Genomic DNA, 7,628 nt, shown 5'->3' on the forward strand with positions numbered 1-7,628 from the left:
TCTATGAATTTAAAAGCTCATCCATATGTGCACAAATTTTCAGGAATTTTTATCTATTGTGTAAAGCGAGGCCCACTATAACAAGGAAAGTGAAAATTTCCATTTTTTTCTGCTCCTGTAGTTATTGAATCTCTTAGAAAGTAAACTTTAACTGTTAAGCATAATTATACCTCTGGGCTACCCAATTTTCCTTGTTCTTCCTAGTTTGGGGGCGGGGAGGGGCTACTACTATCAAGGGTTCAAGGCACTCTATGGATCTATACTCCTAAAACTACCAGTGTACTTCCCTTTGACAATCAGTTAGTGGACCTAATTAATGCAAAACAAAGGCATTTATTGAAATATCATAAGAAAAAATGTACAAAGATATTCTCCCCATAAAGCTGAGGTTCACTCTCCCACAAATATACAATGTCAGTGAAAAGAATGATCACATGCATAGTCTACTAGCAAAGAGGCATACTTAGAGAACACATGTGGTTTATGCCTGGTACTTCAGCTGACTCTATTCTCAGCTACCAATGGTCACTTTTCTCAAAATTGTCTCCTGCTTCAGTTTTCTTGACTTGCGCCCTGCCGAGTGCACTTCATGGTAATATGCCATTGTCAATTGTAGGGAGAAGGAAAGAGAAATCCATCTGCTCTCAAGGACTGGCTCCTCTTTCATAGATGGCTCTCTTTTATGATGCCAGAGGTCATACTCCTTAGAGTTGCCTTGACCTGATGCTTAGATATTTTTAAAGATCCACCAGGAGGTATTTGCTTCAGTAGTACATATCGTAAAATTGGAATAATACAAAGAAAATTGGCATGGCCCCTGCACAAGGATGGCATGTAAATTTGTAAAGTGTCCCACTTTTTTTCTTCTTTCTCATGGTTCCGTCCATTGGTTCGAGTTCTTCTTTACTTCATAAATAATGTGAAAATATGTTTAATATGAATGTATATGTAGAGCCTACATCAGATTGCATGCCATCTTGTGGAGGGTTGAGGGGAGGCAAGAGGAGAAAATTTAAAACTCAAAATCTTATGGAAGTGAATGCTGAAAACTAAAAATAAATTAATAAAAAGATCCACCAGGGAAAATTGCTGTTATTTCAGAATCAATAGCTAACCACTGTCTAATTCCATCTAGCTTGACTGTTGATCTTCTTTATACTTCATTCAAGCTCTTAACACATTGTTCTTTCTGTTATCTGTCCCTAATCTATGCTTTCATTAACTGAGCGGGAGAAAAATCAAGTGGTCAGTGGTGTCCTGTTCAACTACCTCCCCCACCCCCTTACCTCAGTCAGGTCCCTGATGACAAAAGAAGTCTCTGGAACCCAATTTCATTTGACAGAAGAGTTGAGATGGCAGGAGATGGTTGGGGGTGGAGGAGAAGCAATTCTGGCTCTCATTATTTATAACCATATTTGACTCCCCATTTTAAACCTTTGTATAAGTTTCTGAAATCAGATTGTATATCAAATAATTCTTAACTAATCAACTTTGTTTTCAAAGAAAAAATGTTGGTTATATATTCTTTTCCTAACTTATAGCTCTCACTTTCCATTGTACCCTCTATTCTACTCAGAGTAGAGTGAAAAAGGAATGGCTCTTGGTCACCAAAATGGGGCCAACATATTACCATGTGTTATCTGTTTGCATACGAATGCTTTTAACATCAGAGGATCAGTATTACAGAATCTCAGAATTGGAAAAGACCTCAGAGGACATCTTTTCCAACTTGTACCTTGACAAGAATCTCCTCTACCACATGCCCAACAAGTGGTCATCTAATTTTGGTGGGATGGTAGGAGTGTCCTGGGCAGCTAGGTGGCTCAATGGATAAGAGTGCTGGGTCTGGAGTCAGGAAGGCTTATCCTTCTGAGTTTATATATAGCCTCAAAAACTTACTGGTTGTGATCCTGAGCAAGTCACTTAACATTGTTTGCCTCAGTTTCCTCATCTGTTAAATGAGCTGGAGAAGAAAATGGAAAACCACTTCAGTATCTTTGCCATGAAAACCCCAAATGGAATCACAAAGAGTCAGATTCAACTGGAAAACAATTTAACAATAGGAGTGTCCTAAAGTTCAGAACTGGCAGGGCAAGAAAAGCAGAAGAACAAGGAGGCATTCCAGTGTGAAGCATAGCACCTTGATGAACTGTTTTACTATAAAGTCAAGTCTGAGAAAGGAGGAAGGTGAGGCCAGAATAATGTTGATGGCCAGGGGAACTGAGAGAAAAGGAAAGACTAGTGGTCAAGCAAGAAAAAAGAGTAAGTTCAGAAGGATAAAGAAAAAAAGGAAGATGGAAAGATGGGAAAAGGAGAATTTTAGAATTCAATTTCATGGATATGGAACTTTGTGGGTTAGGGTGAGGTCTAAGTTGTGATGACCTATACAGCTGGTTTAAATAGAGTGAAGATGGAAGTGTTGTGAGTAAAGATTGTTGATGAAGCAGAAGAACAAGGTGTTCAAAAGGATATCAGTGAGAGGAGTGAAGTCACCAAGGAATGGATAGTGGGGTGGGGAAAAATTGTGAACCAGATAATGAATATTATGAAAAAGGATGGAGAATGACATGGAAGGCAGGAGATGAAAGCAACAAAGATGTATACAGGGGATGTGAGCAGAAGGAACAAACCTGAAAGGCAGATATGACACTCAGGAATGGTGGCAAAAAAGAATCTGGAAGGAGCAACAGAGAGCTGGGACTATATCAACTCCTCTACCTGGCCTGGTGTGTCAGGGGGGTTGAAAGGAAGGGCACTGATTGGACAGAGTGGCATGGGATGAGGTTTCTTCTAGAGAAGCCTAGGTTTCTATGAGTACAGTAGACTTTGTGGGTGCTCAGTTATTTTTGATGATGCTGTAGTTACAAGAAAAACAAGACTTAATTATCTTTCTCTGTAAAACGAGGAAGTCAAATTTGATTACCTCAAAGGTCCCTTCCAGTTCTAAAACTATGACCTAAGGGTAAGGTATTTAACATGGGAAGACATTTATATCAAACTTGAAGAAGTTTGGCAAGTATAAATTGAAACCAGCAACACCCCACACTTCTCCACTCCAATAAGATTGAGAAGTAAGAACCTAAGTAACTTCTTTGTATACCCATTTTGTTTGCAGACATCTTTTTATTCCTCTACATATGAAAACTCCAATGTTTACAAACACTTGTGTTTATTCTAAGTACACTCCCACAACCCAGAATACCACATATATCTCAAGATTTATACATGAGAGAACTAGCTTTTGAGCTTTGGGATTCTCTCTAAACATCCTTGAGAATGTTTATTTGAAAAGATTACCTTGTTTTCTTTGAGGATTAAGTCATGGTTACAGGGACAAGAGAGCATTTGAAAAGATGTACTACTTTAGAAAGTTGTTCTGTAGAATCCACTTCTAAAACCAATATACCTATGAAATGAAAACATACCTCACCCACACCAGTTAAGCCATTTATCCCCCAAACACCTAGATTCCAGTGGATTTGCATTTCCAAATGCCTATGTTTTGGGACAGCTAGGGAATCATAATCTCAGCTTGAATAAACAGGACTAAATGCATACTTCAGCAGTGCAAGGCTGCAGTTCCCCTTTGGCCCTCCCTGCCAAGCTTTATTCCAGCTGTAAATAAGATTGCAAAACTTCCTAGTGGAAAGACTCAACCCTGTGTTAGAGTCTGCTCCACCAGGATTTGAGTCTGTAAGGACAGAAAAATCAATGTGACAGAAAAAGCAGTGGCTTGTGTCAGGTCTAACCCAAAGAGAGATGAAGCTTTACATTCATCATGATTTATGGATGATGGTGAAAGAGTACAAAGTCAAACACAGGGCAGAGCGTCCCCAAGAGAGGGGAAAGGATAGACTGGAACATTTTCTGCACTGTGAGTCTGAGAACTCCATGGTATGCTACTGACCAATGCCACTCTCGGGTTATAAACAGTCTTCAAAGTTTACTCTGGATGGAGGAAAGAATTGTTGATCTTATATAAACAGCTAAAAAGCATCAATATCTGTAGGATTCTAGTTGAAGCAAATATGCACAGTGTCTAACCAAGACTCTGTGGTAGATATTGCAGAGATGGATTTCTCAATATGAATAAGTAGCAGTTTCCTGTCATCTCCAGGCACCTATGGACTGAATAGTGCATAAAAAGAAGCTTAGGTTAGGAGGGAATTTTGACCTCAGTTCACACAGAAGCAGAAGCAGCAGCCCCTGGCCTGGGTTGGAGCTTCTGACCTTCCAGATTCTACCTCCCAGAGCTGTCTTTCTTCCACTCCATATAGAACAGTGAGAAGGAACTCTAAGTAAAAGATGGAGGCCTTTGCCAGATTATTGTTGGTTAGCGGGAGGAAGCTGGACAGGACCTGAAGTCTCTGAGGATACTCCTAAAGGGCTACCATTAGGTGGTGCCTCTGCTAGGAAAATAAAGGCAGGAAAACCACAAATGTTAGGCTAACCTCTGTGGGATCTGTCTGTCTCTGCTGGGAGAGCAGAGATGCCTCAATTACCAGACCGGTTTAGGTAGTTGAGTCACTGCATTCCAGAGTCTAGCAATGAAATGACAATCCCAGGTTGTTGACGTCAGCACATTCCTCCTGGCAGATGAGTCCTGGCTCCTGGGGCAGCAAACTTACCTTTCTATCACACCATATCACTACTAAACCAAGCCAAATTAGGAAAGGTATGTATGTACCTGCTACCTTGTGATGAAACTTTGTGTGGAACCAGAAATCCAGTATAGGCTCACATTGTGGGTCAGGGATAGACTTGGTTTTATCCTCATTTGTCCACTGCTGAGAGTATGTCTTGAATGACAAAGCCAAGCTTAGTGGTTTTAACTGAAGTGAATGTAATATGTAAAAGCAAAATTTGATGGCAACTTTAGAGCTCTCTGAAAATACTGTAAATATCCTCCATTCTTATTGAATTAGAAGAACTTGGAATTTTGGGGAGAAGGCTTGTGAATGAGGGAGGCTTCTTTGAGAAACCTAAAAGACTTGGGAAAGATTTGGTAATATTCCTTTTAATTATTTTTTTTTTGCTCTCTTCTCTCCTTTCTTGTTCCTCCTTTCCTGTTTTTCTCTCCCGCTTCCTTTCTTCTAATCACTCCTGCTCTATTTTCTTCACAAGCTATCCTTTAAGCATGCCAGTGGCAGAGGTACCCAGAGCTTAGGACCTTAGGGCTTAAGTAGCCATTTACCTTGTCCTACTTTGCTCCTGAGGACAGCAAATGTTGACTGCCAAGTTGCCCTTGTGTGAGGTCCTTGTCTCTATTCTTAGGTCCCCAGCCAGAGAAAACCTATACTGAACCTCCTTAACCTGTTTGCCTCAGTTTCTTCATCTTAAGAGCTGGAGAAGGAAATGGCAAACCACTCTAGTATCTCTGCCAAGAAAACCCTAAATGGAGTCACAAAGAGTTGGATATGACTGAAATGACTGGTTTTACAGGTCAGGAAACAGGCTCGGAGAAATTAAGGGACTCCACCAAGTTCAAACAGCTAATAAGTATCTGAAGAACGATGTGAACCTAGACCTTCCTGATTCCACCATCCTCCATGCTGTCTATTATGTCATGCTATCTTTCTGAAAAGTGTGGAGGCCAGAGCAGACAAATATGTTGATATAAACATATAGAAGTTCTTTCAATTTCCTGGTCAAAGGTGCTTCTCCTGATTCTGAATCTCTTGAGAAGATGTTATCAGCAAAGCCATGCTTGAAAACATGATTCCTCTCTCACCTATATGACAAAGTAACCCAGGCCTCTGACTCAGTTAGCCCTGGGAATGTGTAAGAGAATCAGATTTTTGAAATTTACAGCTTTCTGGTTGTGTTTGGGTGATGAAAAACAGCCTTCATCTTTCCAGGGAAAATAAGAGTGAGCTTCTAATTTTTTCTAAATATGCTTTCTCTCTCTTCCAGGTGTAATCATGACTTGAAACCACTCAGGAGGAAAAGAAATAGCAAATGCTACCAAGGAGAAACCAGAAGAGAGAAAAATACTCTTTCCATTTGGGACCTGAGACTTAAAGCTGTTCCTAGAATCTTGGAACTTCAGAGCTACGAGGTATCTCAGAGGATATCCAGGGCTTCCTTCAAATTTTACAGATAATTAAGACAGGCTCATGATAACTCAGTGAGACAGGAGCAGACTAACTAGACCCAGGTCTCTTGAACCCAAGGCCTATTCTTTTATAGTGTTATCTTACCTGCATAACATTCTTTCCCTTAAACTATGTATTGTCTTTCATTTTTATGTTTTGTTGTTGTTGTCCAGTTGTTTCAGTCTTGTCTGACTCTTTGTGACCCCATTTGGGGTTTTCTTGGCAAAAATACTGGATTAGTTTGCCATTTCCTTCTCCAACTCATTTTACAGATGAAGAAACTGAGGCAAATAGGGTTAAGTGACTTGCCCAGGGTCACATAGCTAGTAAGTATTTGAGACCAGATTTGAACTCAGGAAGATGAGTCTTTCTGGCTCCAGGCCCAGCCCAGCACTCTACCCACTGTACCACCTAGCTGTCCCCATTTGTAAAATAACCACTGTGCCACCTAGTTGCCCCTCAATTTTACATATCTAGTTGTAATCCACTCATTTCAAAATGTGACACTTTAAAATGACTATTTCTACACTCATACCTCTAAAGCACATACCTCACTTTTTTTTAGACTGAGATCTATGATTTTATCAGTGGGTAGAACTCCTAGCATGCCACCCCTCTCTGATATGAATTGACAACTCATCTTAGAGTCTGAATTCTACCAGTCATTGGGGGATTGGGTGATCCACAGATCCAAAGCCAGTATGTGTCAGACAGATATTGAACCCAAGTCTTTCCTGGGGTCACATTTTGCATTTGTTAAGTGAGCAGATGACTCCTCCTCTGGGAAGGTTAAGAAGCTCTTACTTTGCTCATCCTCTCAGTTCTATTGGTAGGGTTTCAATCCCTAGCAAACTTTCTAGTGCCTATCCCATAGGAAAATCTGCTATTGAGAGAGGACTCTGTCATGCTGGAACTGTAAGATTCATGGTTAATTTTTCTATGTAATTTCTCACCAATCCCAGATCCCTACAAGACTCATCTCAAATACTATCTCCTTCAAGAGACCTGTCCTGATTCTGCAAGTTGATAATGCCCCTCCCCAGTCGCTTGCATTTATACTGTCTGTGTCCTGTAGTTACTTATGTGTGACCATGCCATATCTCTTCATGGAGAATGCAAGCTCCTTGAAGGCAGGGATTCAATCACTTTCTATGTGTATCTTCAGCTCCTAGTCAAGTCAAGTCAGCAAGCATTTATTACTTACTATTATTTATCATGTGCCAACCACTGTGTAAAATGATAGAGTTACAAAGAAAGGCATGAACACCCTCAACCCCTACGCTAAAGGATTTCACACTCTAATGGAGGAAAAAATATTCAAACAACTATGGACAATAAAGATGAGTACAGAATAGACTGAAGCTAATCAACAGAGAGAAGGCATTAGCATGAAGGGGATCCTAACACAATGCTTCCACATAGGAAGCATCCAATAAATTCTTGTTGGTTGACTGACTCCTGAATCCAGGGCTTTATCCTCTATGCTATACTGTCTCCATTCTCTTCAAAATGAGCCTAGATATAACCATCCAT

At 40.3% G+C, this 7,628-nt stretch overlaps 1 non-coding gene across 1 annotated transcript; it reads left to right on the forward strand.

The window, feature by feature from the left end:
* The first annotated feature begins 755 nt into the window (after positions 1-755).
* On the forward strand, positions 756-862 carry LOC114033230. Its single transcript, XR_003567937.1, has one exon. It is a non-coding gene; the product is annotated as a U6 spliceosomal RNA (small nuclear RNA).
* Positions 863-7,628: the final 6,766 nt, after the last annotated feature.

Source organism: Vombatus ursinus, unplaced genomic scaffold, assembly GCF_900497805.2.
Source record: "Vombatus ursinus unplaced genomic scaffold, bare-nosed wombat genome assembly UNPS02006779.1, whole genome shotgun sequence".
Lineage (NCBI taxonomy): Eukaryota > Metazoa > Chordata > Mammalia > Diprotodontia > Vombatidae > Vombatus > Vombatus ursinus.